The following is a 15,419-nucleotide window of genomic DNA, read 5'->3' as shown; positions in this document are numbered from 1 at the left end:
CTTGATTTATTTATAGTTTTCCCAAGGTCACCCTCAAGGTTAAGCTTCACAAACTACACGAGCAGGTTAGCCCTTGTGAAGTAGTGCTTTCACATTTAAAAAAAAGTAGCGAGAGAGCTGGCGTACGTCGAACAGTGTTCGTAGTAAGCGTTCGCTTCGCTTACTGTTTCGTACAGGTGACCCAGCCTTCTCATGGTCTCATTCACGGTTCATTACCAACGTATCATCGAAATGGGAAATGCAGAAACATATTTTGTAGAGAAATGACCCATTGAAAATGATGGAAAATGCGAACCACCAAGCGATGGTCCCCCTAGCGTTTTGTAATGGAAAACAATGCAGGCAAGGAGGTCGCCAATTGAGCAGAATTAATTTTTCTAGAAGCCCAGGCTGCTAATGAAACTACGATTTTCTGGTTGAGAAAACCACAGAAAGAAGTTTCCTTGAAAAGAGAACAAAACTAAATAGACTTAATTGTTTTGCAAAACACCTGAGTTTGTTCGCAAGGCATAACTGACTCGAATGCGCTGCTATCAAAGTAAAAAAAAAGAAAAGAAAAACGAAAACCGTGCGTGGAGATTTAATCCCCCCCCCTCTTTCCCCTTATCCCGACTTTGTTTTTTGCATTTGGACATGCGGCATTCAAAGCAGACAAATTTCGCTCGCAGGTGATTCACCGGCAAAGACCGAACAGTTCGGCGAAATCAATCGCTCAGCAAACTTTGTAGCAGTTCAAACTTCGGAAACTGCATTTACAGAGCGTCTACCATACAAAATCGTTCCGAAACCGTTAAAAAACAACTCTCTGCCTCTCTTTGTCTCTCGCTCTTTTCGTCAAAGCGAAAACAAGAGAACGAGCGCCAAGGAAACAAATGACCGCTTCAGCACGTGTCGTTTTCCGGCGCCCGCCCACCATATCACGATGCAAGAGAGACACCGACAACCATGAGCGAGCGCGAGCGAGCACCGACGACCAGCAGGATTCATTTGTTAAGCGCGTCATCGATCACACGCGATCACCGAGTGAAACACCGACAGAAGCAGCAAACGGCAAGCAGCGGCCCGCACGCACTAGCAGCAACCGCACACACACGCTCTTCGGTCGAATGCACCAACTCCGCAAGGTCGCGCTGGGTGCGCTCTCCTCAAAACTCATCGCGCAGACCGAGCCACACAAGCAGCAGCAGTAACAAGGGGAGCAACAACAGAAGCGGCGCGCCGACTGCCGGGGCAACAGGGCCGCCAGCGTAAACATGAAGCGTCGGCCATTACCGACTCGTAATGGACGCTCGCAGCGTCGACCGACGGCTTATCCCTGCAGCCGGCGAGAGCTCCGCGTTCCAGGAAGCGACGCAAGCATCCAGCGCGCGCGGAGCGCGCGTTCTCTCCATTTGACCAGACAGGCCCGCATGCCCGCCGAGGCTCTTTAATGCTTTGTTCTTTCTCTCCCTCCCTCTCTCTTCCCCATCCACTCTTCCCTTCGCTACCCTTCATAGCTGGCCGCTAGTTCTGCCTCGAACAAAACTGACGAGCTCTAGCAAACTTCCGAGCGACGCAGCTCAGGACTGCGCCATCTTTTCCGCCCATTCTTGTCGGCTGTTTCTCGCGTCGGGTCGGAAACTAACGATGCGGACGGCTCTTGTTAATCGGGCGCTGTTGCTGAAACCCAGCTGGCGGCGCTGAATAAAGAGGCAAGCTTGCCATTTCTTTTCTTTCACGCTAACTTCAAGAAACTGAAGCGAAACCATCTTTTACGACGCCCCCCGCCTCATTCATGAACCCCCAGTCCCGGAGCAAAATGGATCACTCGTTTTAAACACCTACGTGCGTAGGCCGTTAGTGTCTCCTCCTGGTTGAGCACTCTATAAAGACGCTGGGCCTATACTGCAGTATACTGCCGCCAGACCTTGAGCAAACAAGGTCTCTCTCGACGCAGTGGTTTAATAAAAATGACGCTGTAATACCTTGAGTTTTTGCGTTTGCCTTCCCCTTCTGTCTCTGTCCTTTTCATTTTGCGAAGTGTGCGTAGTCGCTGACTCTCGTACATAATGGTAATCTTCATGGCGTAGGAAATACGTGCTCGGTGTGTAAAGCAAGAGTGCTCTAACCAAATCGGTAGTGCATTACTGGCTCGTTAATTCTAGTCAGTTCAGCTCCATTTTCGGGCCCGCTGGCTGCGATGGTCGTTCAGAATTCACCGCCAGCACGCGTCACTACGTCGTTTTCTCATCTTACTGCACTGCAGCCGTGCGTTCGTTCAGCCTATAGCAGTAGCCAGATATGAATAGTACATCACTGTGTTTTCTTCAAGCTGAATTTAATGCCGCTGTTTCCGCCTTTTTCTTCTTTTTAGTTTGCGGGAAAGAAAAGAAGAAAGTAATAAGCGAAGTCAATTATCGTGGGGGAGTACGAGCTTTGAATCCTGATCATGAAGAAGGGAACGCTTGTAACTGCTCAGTACTCTACAGCCCGGTATGTTGCTGATGATGGAGAAGAAAAAAGAATGAAAAATTTCCTGTTTTCAAAGCACTTAATGACTCGCGAAACCAGACCCGTCACTAAAGCATGAAGGGAATGTAAGGGAACAAATATTTAAAAAAAAGTGAATGAAAGTTACGATATAAAAACCGCTTTTGGCAACGAGGCCTTCCTTATACCGCATATAGAAAAAAGTAGTGCACACAGGCCCATGCTTTTACTTCTTTCCTATTATACCACGAAGGGCAGCTAATGCTATGGACCGATTTTACCTTCGTTACATTATTTTCTCTATTTCTCTTCTGTAACTATTCCTTTTCCACAGAATATGACCTCATATTTCTGCCTGCATTCTCAGTCATGCGCCACGCCAGTGAAAGCCTGTTCTATTTTCTTCTTTCTGTTCCTATTCTGTCTATATCACTTCCTTTTCTTTCGAATATATTTTTTTTTATAGTGGCGCATTTCCAGCCATGCGCCATGTCAGCGGAGGCTCCCAGGTGAATGGAGGCCCTTCCTGCTGGGAAACAAAGTGTACGTAGCCCCACGAGAAAGTTCGATACCGAGTCCTGACAGCGCCAGCGTCGACGTCTACAGAGAAATAAAACGAAAGAAGGAGGGAAAGAAGAAGGACAGGCGAGGAGGAGGCGGAGGAGGCAGGGCAGCCGAGACAGACCTGTCGGCGAAGCCAATGAGACGCGTGAACGACCGGCTTAGACGGCAGCCAGGCGGGCAGTCAGGCCGCGCACTGAGCCATTTCAATTAGATTCCCAGGTAGCTTGTGCCCGCTTGTCTTTGGCACTGATTAACGACGCCGCCACGATTGGACTGGTCCGCTTCGAGCGCCGCGAGCGCGCGCGCGCGGCTCCAATTGATGGCTTTGCCGAGCCTCCGCATCTGTTTTTCCAGCACTTTTGTGCTCTCACACCCCTTTCCCTCTTTTTGCTCGGCTCTTCTCCGCGAACCCTTTCCGTTTGCTCGGTCAGCTGATCAATACTACTGCGGGCCGTATTCTTCCTGTTTCCACCTTCTACCTCTCCGCTAACTCTGGCTATCTTTCTTTTCTTCCCTTCCCTCTTCACACCAGGAAAATTGGCTCGACGGTTCTGGCTTTATACGTCTTTATTTTTAACCGTCACTATGTGATACGGGCCCCGGCGAACTATCAAGAGGAGTGTAGGCTGCGCGTAGTATGCCTACTTCGATTACGTATCAATTTCGAACAGTATGGTATTGCGCACAAAGCTGAAAGGAACTGACTGTACGCGGTTAGCGTCAGAGTAAGTGCGTTAGTATAAGACTAACGTGGAGCAAGCGCTAGACAAGCAAACCCTAGCCGTCTTCTCGCCTACCTTATTTCCTTTTCTCTTTTTCGCAAACAAGCTCTCTTCGTAAGAGTGAAGAAAATTAAATGAAAAAATTCAGAGCTTTTCCGGGTTGCCTGCCCTCCCGACCGGTAGTAAAGCGGCCATACAAGAAGTATATGTAAAAAAAAAAGAAGATGCATATATACTTTCGTCTCGCCTCAATGCGGACAGAATAACATATGCTTTAATGCCACGCGTGTGAGTCCATACGCGGCACGGGAGCTTACGTGTTTTCTGTTTTATTCATAGCTCGCATTGCCCTTGGCTCTTCATGACGAAGCAAAAAGTCTAATATTAATTACCCCTAAGCAGTAGAAGTGGACAGCGACCTTCAGCTATATTAGCCACGATGTCATCAGCGCCTTGCGAACTGAGTTTACAGTTTATGCAAGATTTGTGACTCTCATCATCTTCATCATCAGCCTGACTACACCCACTGCAGGGCAAAGGCCTCTCCCATGTCTCTCCAATTAACTCTGTCCTTTGTCAGTTGCCGCCACTGTATCCCCGCAAACTTCTTAATCTCATCCGCCCACCTAACTTTCTGCCGTCCCCTGCTACGTTTGCTTTCTCTTGGAATCCACTCCGTTACCTTTAAGGACCAGCGGTTGTCCTGCCTTCGCATTACATGCCCTGCCCAAGCCCATTTCTTCCTTTTGATTTCAACTAAGATGTCATTAACCCGCGTTTGTTCCCTCACCCACTCCGCCCTCTTCCGATCTCTTAACGTTACACCTATCATTTTCCTTTCCATAGCTCGCTGCGTTGTTCTTAACTTCAGCTGAACCCTCTTTGTTAGCCTCCACGTTTCTGCCCCATAGGTGAGTACTAGTAGGATACAGCTGTTGTATACTTTTCTCTTCAGGAATTGTGACTCTAACATGCGATTATTTTCTACGATTACTCAGTGCGCGACTCACCCAGCGACTTTTGCTATGTGAAGACTTTCGCGCTATGAGAGCGAAAGTAGCTTTTATATAACAGTACGAAGGCATGAACATTGCTATCCGCTATGAAAAAAAAAGATTGCTTGCTGCATCTTATTGTTGAATACTTGTACTACCGAAAATCAGTTTCGGCTACCTCCTTAAGAAGATTGACGGCGCATGCATAGACGCTCCAACCAAGACAAGCTGCGCGAATCGCTTTGTTGTCAAAGTTCAGTAAAACGGCAGGTATATACGACCGAAAATGCAGAATAAACGGCTTCTTAGAGGCATGGAGTTATTTTGGGACAGCACTTATCCTAGGAGGAAAAAAGTAAACAACACAACACAAGACAAGCAATGCTTGGCTGGAGAAAGGCACTGTTTACTTCGGGGATTTCCGAAATTCGACACGGTGCATTTGGAGGATCCCGCAAATGCATCATCCTCAACTAGGAAGTGGGTAGCGGTGTTGAAAGAGGAGGAAGCAGGTATGTTCTATGGCGCGTAATATAAAACGCAAAGATTCCCCTTACGCGAAATAAAATACAAAATGGAAGAAAACAAAACTGGTCTGTCGTACTATAGGCGAAGGGCGCGTAGGAAACAATTTTAAACCGTGCCTGCTATGACCTAGTTTATGCAAGTCCATAGAAAGCGCTTTCACGCGAAGGCATGGTTGACAACAGTTCTGGCTGACGAAATGAGGTTCATATTATTGGTATCAATCACAAACTCTACTAGTGGTACCCGATCTTGTTAAAATTTCACGTCAGCTACGCTTATTAGGCCTTGCATAAACACAGCTGAAGCCATGCCTTGATTTAAACCAAACAAAACTTTGGAAGGTGAAGAGAACAAATTCGAGGATTGCCTCCAATATCTGTGGACTGGAAAACGCGTCTCAGGTGACTGATAACAATGAAAATTTAAAAAAAAACACACGTCTTCCAACAGAGCGACAAATGCTTGCAAATTACACTTTAAAGATGGCAGCTATGGTTTGGTTTGGTTTGGTTTGGTTTTAAGGGGTTTAACGTCCCAAAGCGACTAAGGCTACGAGAGACGCCGTAGTGGAGGGCTCCGGAAATTTCGACCACCTGGGGTTCTTTAACGTGCACTGACATCGCACAGTACACGAGCCTCTAGAATTTCTCCTCCAAAGAAATTCAACCGCCGCGGCCGGGATCGAACCCGCGTTTTTCGGGTCAGCAGCCGAGCACCATAACCACTGAGACACCGCGGCGGCAGATGGCAGCTATAGGATCTTGAATAAATTCCATGATAATTACCCGTATCCTGAATTAATTAAACATTTCCACCTATACTAACAAGGCATTGTTGTCTACCTCGAAATCACCCAGTATAACGTCGCTCAAAACAAACTTGAGGCACATTTTTTTTTAAATTTAAATAAGGCCAACACCTACACACCGGTAAAAACCATCAGATAGATGTGCTGAAGAAAACCAACATTCAACGATCAAACTCTCACGCGAACGTTCCTGGCTTAAAAAAAGGAAAAGATTGCTTCAAAACAAAACTCCTTGCCTACTGTACCGCAAGAAAAGGCTGCAGGCTTAGCAAAATCCGCCTCCCTCTAAGCACACTCACGCCTACACACACACTCACACACACACGTGCCGGCGTACGCAGACAGCCGTGCCAAAAAAACGAGCGTTCAGCGCCGTCGCGGGGGCACAAAAGCGGGCTTTCGACCAATTGCGCGTCAACTTGTAAAAGTCCGTCGTTACGGTCCCTCAAATCTGCTTTTCGGCGCAAGCTTGTTACACCTTCTTTCCACGCCAAACTGCACAGGCAGCGGAGCGCTGCTCGAGGTGCCCCCCCCTCCCGCTGTAACCCGAATCACAAAGTTCTTTCCCCGCCACTTGAAATCCCCGCAGCTACAGAGCAACGGCAGCCACCAGAAGTCGATGCTCTTCGGCGGAGCTTCAGGATGGAGAGGAGCCAAGCCTCTTTTCTCAGGCCGTCTTAGCAGCAGCTATCTCTTATTTCACTTTTCTCTATTTTCGCTATTTACCGACTTCGTTCGACACTCAGCCGTTTCTGAGCGTTGTTTCCTTCTCTTTTAGCGAAGCTTATCCCGAGCTAAAGGCTGTCACAACACAGCGTTTTAGCCGGCAAGCGAAGGGAGGAAACGGGGTGCGCGGGTCGAGAGGGAAAATAACGAAAAGGAGAAAATAAAAGAAGGAGGGAAAGGGAAGAGGGGGCTCCCACCCGCGCCTTTAATCCTCAACTAATGATCCTCTGCCTCTGCGGATCATCTGTCCGGTCGATTCCGTCCACGTTGGTCGCGGCGCGTGTCGAAGACCTCCTCTCCACCTTGGAACCCACCGCTGCTGCTGCTACTGCTACCACCTGCAGTCCTACTCGACCCCAACTCTCACCGGTTGGTCGAACCAGGGATTCCGACCTGAGTGGTTCGCCCTTTTTGCGGCTCGCGAACCTCGTTTCTCGGTGCCCCTTGTCACACTCCTCCGGGGCCGACTCCGAACCGCTAACGAAGTCTGCCGCTCCCAAAACCCGAAGCACAATCAACTTAGGTTTGGTCCCCGTTTCCGACGTAAAACTTTAATTACGTGTCTTTCAGTGCGGAACTGTCGGTTAGGTGCGTAATTGAACGAGTGCGTGTAACAAAAAGAACTTCCTTCAAGTTCGATTTAGGCGACGTTCTTTCTCCTAGCCAGGCGCGAAGGGAAGTCACTAGTCCAGTACATTGTCCGTACCTGCTTTGTGTTGGTTTCAAATTGTGAACACCCACATGTACTGAGTTTTGAGCCTCCCGCGTGTCCTGAGGTAACGTTGTGTAGCCTTCTTGAGAGGAAGCTTTGGAAGAGGATCTTGAAGAGCAATTCAAAAGAGGTTCGCTACACCGACGCAACTAAGATACAGCAGCTGCTTTCTTTTTTTTTTTTCTGAAGCAGACGTATTTCCGGAGTGTCTACCTCGACTATCAGACCTTTTTAATTCTATTACAATAATACTGAAATCCAATTCATCGTCTTTGAGAATAACTTTACAAGACTATATGTTGTACGCGAAAGCACTGCCATGCTAAATCATCAGCACTGTATATTTTGCTAAGATGAAAGACACTCTTCGAGCCGTGTCGCAGAAATGGTCTAAACATAGTCACGTTTACTCTGAGGCTCTGCACAGTTATGATAAGAGAGACGCGCAAGAGACAAGCTTGTGGTCTGAGAGAGAGAGAGAGAGAGAGAGAGAGAGGCTACGAAGCTGCATCGCCAAGGTTAAGGCGGCTTGTTGTTCCAGTGCACACAAAACACCCTTCAGGAAACACGACACAAAAGGTGCTATTATCCCGGCTCTCAGCGCTGACACACGCTGCCTCGCTTGTCCCTCTTGCTTAACCTTTTTACGAGCAGCAACGGCGCAAGTGGTGAACGTTTATGGCGGCGGCTTTCGATTCCCGCACAAAGCTGTCTGACCGGCGTTATTCCCTTTTATGGCTTGCCGCCGCGGACAGCAGTTACTGCAGAGGATTTCAATAAACGCATTCCGCGCCAGCTTATGAGCAACACTGTGCAGACTTTGCCTCGAAAGAATAGACGAAAAATTTGGGAGCTACACAAACCAAGCTGTTCCGTAGCCATGAATGAAACGTACAGTCTCCGTCAAAAGTATACAGCCCAAGGGGTTTGACTCTAAGGAATTTAGCGGGGCTCCCTAGCATATCTAGCAGTCCAAAGTTTGGCAGGATTGAGGACGCGATGCCATTCCTCATTCGAGAGGTTACGGTCGCTGAGGATGCATAACGAGGCAAGTAGCAGGCTTCCCAAGCAAACCCCTTGGGGCCGTATACTTTTGACGGGGGGTGTACATATATCGGTGTAAGAAGGCTGAGATTACGTAGAATCAGTGGAAATCGTCTCCTCGTACTAATTCAGCGTCTTCACACCGACATTCGCGTAGCCACTATGTCAAGGTTATGTATGAACTGCGCAACGGCGATCACAATGAATTTAGGTCGTTAAGTTGAATATTTAAAATTTATCAGCTTGAAAATTATTTGGTTTATGGGGTTTAAAGTCCCAAAGCAGCTCAGATTATGAAGGACGCCGTAGTGAAGACTCCGGATAGTTTCAATTCTACCTGGAGATCTTTAACGTTCGCTGACATCGCGCAGTACTAGGGCCTCTAGCATTTCGCCTGCATCAGCTTCGAAAGGAATTTGGTAGTGAGATGTCAGCCACTATTTCACAACTTCAGGGTAACGCGCAATGCTAACGGTTGAATACACAGAACAAGCATAGCAGGCAAGCAGACAACGTAAACAGGTGGAACCGGTTTATTAGATAAACTAGAATATCTTATGGCACTCCTGTTACGGTTTGCTAGACTCAGTCGTTAAAAAAATATCTTCACACTACTATTCTGCAAGCACAAACGTCTGATACGCTGTTGGCATAAGACCGAAAATCAATTAAATAACATATATCGTGGATCTTTACAAATACGGAGACAGATCTCGTGCTTCGACATCACACCTTTGAACCAGTCGTGGATTTGACGGACGGTAACTGATACCACAGAAAAGAATTTCTTGTTACTGGTTTTACAAAAAGGCATACATGAACGGCATGATGGATTCAGTGAACAGCAAAATCTATGCGACGCATGAGGCGTAGAAGAGGTAGACAAAGTGGTGGAAATAAAAATGGCATTCTCTTAACATGTGCCACTCCTTCAGCGGCAGCAACAACAAAAACAACAACATCGCATCTGCTCCACGTCACGTAAGCAGACAGGATCCTATCAAGTCATGTCCGCATTTACAAAGCCACCCAGCAACCCCCAGTACTCCACGACGCCAGGCGACGGGCCAGTCTAAAAATATCTTCGCCTCTTCGATGTCAAAGCAGCCGCTGACTCGTGGGCGGAACGCGACAAGTTGAGTCGCATCAGAGATTACCTCGACGACGACAAGTTCTGGTCGCACCTCGTGAACAGCTTCGAAGTCATGAAGTCACGAGGAGAGCTCGAGGGCCTCACACTGGACGGTTTTCCGCCACTGGCGATGACTGTTTTCCTCCTTTCCACTTTGTGAAAAAGCTGCCTTTCCGATACGCTGAAAAAGCTGAACCATCTATACGCTGTACACACGCTGGAGCAATAGAGGAGTGAGATGTGTGGCGCCTGCAACTGTTCAACTTTCAGAGTGAAATATTTATACGCTTCGGGTTTACAGAAAGCAGGCCTTCTGTGCTTGCGCACTCGCAAAACGTGCCCGACCGTAAAACAACGGAGCAAAATCGAGCGCACACAACACGAGCTCAGATACGATGCAGCCGCTATCGCTCGCATTCCAACAGTTCATTTATTTCGCGGCGGCAATGGGAAACGAGGGCTCTGCGCCGCTGGAGACCACACTCGAAACGCGAGTACTTTTCACCTCGCGGACTCCAGAGGGCTTCGTTACGAAAGCCTGAAAGGAGGGCACAGCGCACCGCAGCGACGCGATGACGAGGGGGGCGCAAGCGACTGCAGAAGTGTGCGCGGGTGTATGTGAAGCAGGGTAGGGGGGAAGAGGTTAAGGGGGGGGGGGAGTGGAGGTATATGAAAGACTCTGGAAGCGCGATGGGCGATATAGCCAAGGTCTTCTCCTCGAATGCTTGGGTAAATTCTGCAACTTTTAATTAACTCCGACAAACCCGATAGCAGGGCGCGCTACCGAGCTCGTGCGCGCAATGAAGGGAGCGCGAGCCAAGCCAAGTACAGCCGAGCCAAGCCAAGCCCTGGGCAAGTGCCAGAGCACGCTGAGTGCGTGTTGGTTGGGGGGTGTTGGGAGGAGACAGGAAGGGGGCGTGGGGAAGAAAGGAGGGAGAGACGGGTCGAGGGAGGCGTCCGATGCGTCGGGAAGCTTTCCTTATCGGCACCTCCGCAGTGTCGCCGGCCAGCGTTCTCGAGGCGCTGGTGGCGGCGACGCCGCGCTTGAATAGGCCCTAATCTACGCCGTATCGCGACGACGTGTTTAATGAGCGCTTCCGAGCTGGCGTCGGCTTGCGGTGCGCAAGCGAGCAACACGGCATTATGGCGCGATAACGCGTCTGCAGAGGCGGCCGCAGCCAGGCAGGCTCTTTATTACGCGAGACATCCCCCCTCCTCTCCACAACGCCAACCCCTGGTCCAGAACCTCTGGTGCAGAATACCCGACTGTTGGCTTGTTGCGCAATGCTGCTCGCGCCCCTGCACACGTCTGTTTTTGCGGCGCGTCCGCCGAGTTATCTCCATCCAGCTCCTCTCGGCTCACCGCTCATTCCCTTTTTCCCTTCTTGCAGGCCCGTCGGAGAGGTAAGGCGATCCCCCAGAGAGGCTGCAATCTACTTTGCGGTAAGTCAGGAGGTCAGGCGCAGCCCTAAGACTGCGCTAAAACATAGGCCAGAGGTCTGACTTGAGCGCAGTTTAGATGGAAGATAGCGCTAGGCAGAAATATATAATCGTGTTCTACAGCCGCGCGGTGGCATAACACCCGGAGCAAGTTTATTTGCGTTAACGACTTTATGCACACGGCGCTCCACCTTGGAATTTATGGTAGGTCGGTCTTTAAGCCATCCGCCTCCGTGTGTAAGCGTGCGCTCGATAAACTTCGCCTGTTGTTAAGTTTATTTAGCCCAAGTTTGATCAGGTTGGTGGCAAGTCAAGCTAAGTTTATTAGACCCCACCCGCCAGTAAAGTTCACTGCAACGCGTTTTTCTTTTTTTTTTGCTGTCTCCCCTTCACCCCGTTCTCTTTTACTGCTATTATATGTACTATAAAATTAAAACCCAGTAAACCACTATAAGGGGCGCATCTCAAATCGACATACTGATAATCGCTGAGCACTGGGAACTGAAGGGCTATTTGTACGTTTGAACAAAACTCGTAGCCTTAAATCATCGTCTGCTGCAAGTTCATTCAACTCTCCCTTGAGAATTGTCTTCCCACTCGCTGTTCGTCAAATAACACTTGTATCTGTAAATACACCTCAAACCAGCGCGTCGATTTGTAAGGTTTCAGATAAGCACCATCTTGTACCGCATAGGCAAACTTCCAGGTGTAGCGAACGCTACCATATCGGTCGGATGATAAAATCCGGGTACACAGTCATTCAAGCCTCACCCGACCGACCTTTATCTACTTCTCTGTGCAGCAGTTTATTTCACCCTGCCTTCCTCTGCAGCTCTACAGCACACACGCTTTTAAACTAATCGCACTCTCTCCGGCGGCGGGACGTCCCGAAACGACATAAAAATTAAGAGCGAGGCAGCAAAGAAGGAGCCAAGCCCACTCCTCCTAAAATGTCCCATGCACCTGAGAATGTGATAAGCGTGCGGCGGTGTTCTCGTAGAGAGAGATCCTTAATGCACCTGCACGGGCGTGTCTGCAGTTACGTCAAGAAACGAGCGTCTTATCTGCGGGGCCCGGACCAACGGCGCGCGTTTTTATTACTGACGTGTCTTACACGCTGTATCGCGGGCGGCTCGGGAGCCGCTCGATTGAAATTGCGAAGAACAGATAGGCGCAGCCACGCACCCGCAACGACTCCACCCCTCGGCGGATGGCTCATTTCGATACAAGCGCCGGCATAAACAGAATTCGTGCCTAACGTCAACAGGAGCCCATCCATCGTCCCTTATCGCCGCGCCGGGCCTCCCTGCGTTTCTTCGAGGATTTTATTTGTCCATTCCTTTCTTCCTTCCTTCCACGCTTGTTTTGCTTAACTGTGCGCACCGCTCCGACTAATTGAAACGTACAGCCTCCTCTTCGTCCCGTGCTTGAAAAGTCATGCTTCTTCCTTGAAGCACGCCACGCTCCAAAGCGTTTACTGCGACGCAGATGTTTCTTTAAGGGGCGCCGCGATAGTCCTGTTTACTGAAGGCATTTCTGTTTTTTCTCCCCGTGTTCCTCTCAGCGGCGCGGCAAACAGCTCTGCCTGTTTGATGTTTTCATGGCTCGACAAATGCGGGGCAGTGCGTTAGGCTGTTATCTGTCGTCTATAGCGGGACAAGATGGACAAACAGCTGGCCATACACGCAATGAGAAAAACAAATTATTTATTTATTTATGTCAGCACAACATGTGATGAAATGCGTGCCTTCATTAACCGAATCCACAAAACAAGCACACTTTCTACTCTTCAATTTTGATGGCGTTTTTGTTTTTCTACTCTTTGTGCGAAGCATTTCAGCTACTCTTGCATTTTGCAGTCGTATACATCTATTGTATATTATAATGGACATTATGTGTGGGTGACTTGGATCGTATGCGTCTACAGTATATTAGAATGTCACATTATCTACGAGTAACTTTCATACAAAGGTTATTGAGATTTCTGATCTTAGATGGCTTAATAGAAACAAAGTTATACGCTACATAAAAACTGGTGAAAGTCGGCGCTTACCACCGCGTATTTATTTAAATTACAGGCATGCATTCTGCATGGCTGCACTGGGGCGAGCGTATTGCCGCACTTAATCCTCTACCAACCTCTTTCTTTAAATTAACATTTCTAAACATTAATAAAGACCACTCAGTAAGCAGAGAGCACGGAGTGCTCTGAAAATATCAGAGATGCCAAGTAAACAACGAATTGGTTATCGATGGTTAATCTGATGAGCCACAATTTTAATCCATCGCTAACATGTCTTATTAAGGCGCTATCAGGAAGCTGGAAGCAGCGCTGATTATCTAAGCAAAACAAAAATACGAAAAAAGAAGAGCTCAGGGAAAACTAGCGTTACCTACGCCCATTTAGGCAACCAATTACGGACAGGGCTCAACAGAAGTAAAAGAAAATGCACGCACTTACAGGTTCAGGCACACCGCAGACTGCGCACTCCCTCGCTTGCGCACTAGAGAGGAAAACGAAATACATATACATTAGCGTCAATGTTTGTATAGTAGACCTTTGTACGAAAAGGCCACTAATAAATTCAGATGCACAACTCGTATTGGGGAATAAGGTGAGCGAAAGAGGAGTGAGAATGAACAACTACGAGAAATATGAAACAAAACACACATTAGCCGGAATTCAAGAGCCAAAGTTATGTATTTACTTCTGCACACAACTCAAAAAGGCACTAAAGAGATAGTGCATCTAGATGAAAACTACTCAAAAAACTAAAAAAACACAAACTGCTGCTCACTCGTATTTGGGGGCAAATAGTCTATTACATGCTAATAAGCTGTTATTGTTAATTTTGATTCCACCTGTACACGTGTAGAACAACAACACATATGTTCACTCACGAACACGCAAGCACCCCCCCCCCCCCCACACACACACACACACTACACACACATGCATAAACACACAAGTTCAAGTACCCGCTGTTTGCGGCAGGCCAAATGACGCTTAGTACGCACGCCCGCAAGCAAAAGTTAATGGAACGCAGTATTGTGGGAAGAAAACACCTTCGTCGCATTTGCACGCAGATTAGCAATTATATACTCATGTCGTGCAGTACCCTCCGGATGCAAAGTAAATTACTACTTTAGGTCTGGATTCATAAACTTATGACGCGATGTGTATGCTGAGTACTTGGGAACTGCTGTTACACTCGCACAGCTAATTTTCCTAGAAGGCTATATAAAAGGAAACCTGTTTAGTAATTATTGTTGGAAAGCCAGAACACGAGAAAATGAAAGAATGATCGTGTAGAAAAGAAAAAGTATACGACAATGAGAACCCGTTCATGACAAATGAAAGGTAACAAAACACATTCTTCGTGCTAGCTGGAAAGGGAAAAAAGAGCTCGTACGCACAGCCGTCGCCCATTCAACAAATAGGTGTGCAAATGAAGTGGAAAATAACGGCTTAGGAGCAGCGCAAGACGCACTGTGTCAATTTAAAAATTCAGCATGTTTACGACGAGGAAGGTAGATTGTAGCTTGAAAAATTTTCGGCTCTGGACCCTGAATTATTTCTTTCACGCCCTGTTTCTGCAAGGAAGCTTGCTTGCTCATAAATTATTTTCAGCGCGGAGGTTTCAAGCCCTGAAGGCCCCAGGAGCGTACTATGAAGGTTTTTCAGCCACTCGGAACGAGCCGTAAGAATTACTCCTGTAGGCTCCTGTACTTTTGACGGTGCATCAGTGCACAGTTAGCAACTGGCGCGGTGCAGCCGCGAACAGCTTCTCCGCGAGGAGGCTCTGGCAGCGCAATATTAGCCTGATATACGAATATGCCGTCGCTGCGGCTTCTAAAGACCACAGCCTAAATATCGTTGATCGACGCACTGAACTACAGGCTCGCCGTATTACATAGAAGCAAAGCAGTGCCATGACTGTACATGCCAGAAAAGTAGGGAATTAACACTTGCTGCGAAAAAGTTAATTCCCTCGTGGTAGAGCATGCACCGGTCTCGGCTATGGGAGGTTGTGGGTTCGACTCCCACTGACGTTGTGTACCCACCAGTTTCCTCAAATGGGTACTAGCCATTCCCCGGCCTGGTGCTCGACTTTTCGGGGTGCATGGCGTGGGAAAGGAGCCCGCGCCTTCAAATCCCACCACTGTGTGAGCCGGGAAAAAGGACACAACTGGGCTTTCATCGCATGAGGAGGATTTAGGGTTGCTTGACGGCGGAACGAATCACTGGCCCGTCAACGCAACAGTTTAGTACAAGACC

General features: G+C 48.2%; 1 protein-coding gene across 1 annotated transcript in view; it reads right to left on the bottom strand.

The window, feature by feature from the left end:
* LOC149339356 (irregular chiasm C-roughest protein-like) overlaps nt 1-15,419 on the bottom strand; it is a 358,742-nt gene that overhangs the window by 275,063 nt on the left and 68,260 nt on the right. Inside the window, exon 2 of the mRNA XM_089548107.1 lies at nt 13,602-13,644. The gene's annotated coding sequence lies outside the window, so the exon portion shown is untranslated. The remainder of the gene's footprint in view (nt 1-13,601; nt 13,645-15,419) is intronic.

The sequence above is a fragment of the Amblyomma mixtum genome, chromosome 6, assembly GCF_055824585.1.
Source record: "Amblyomma mixtum isolate Tamu chromosome 6, ASM5582458v1, whole genome shotgun sequence".
Taxonomy (NCBI): Eukaryota; Metazoa; Arthropoda; class Arachnida; order Ixodida; family Ixodidae; genus Amblyomma; species Amblyomma mixtum.
This window is presented reverse-complemented; position numbering and strand designations above follow the sequence as displayed.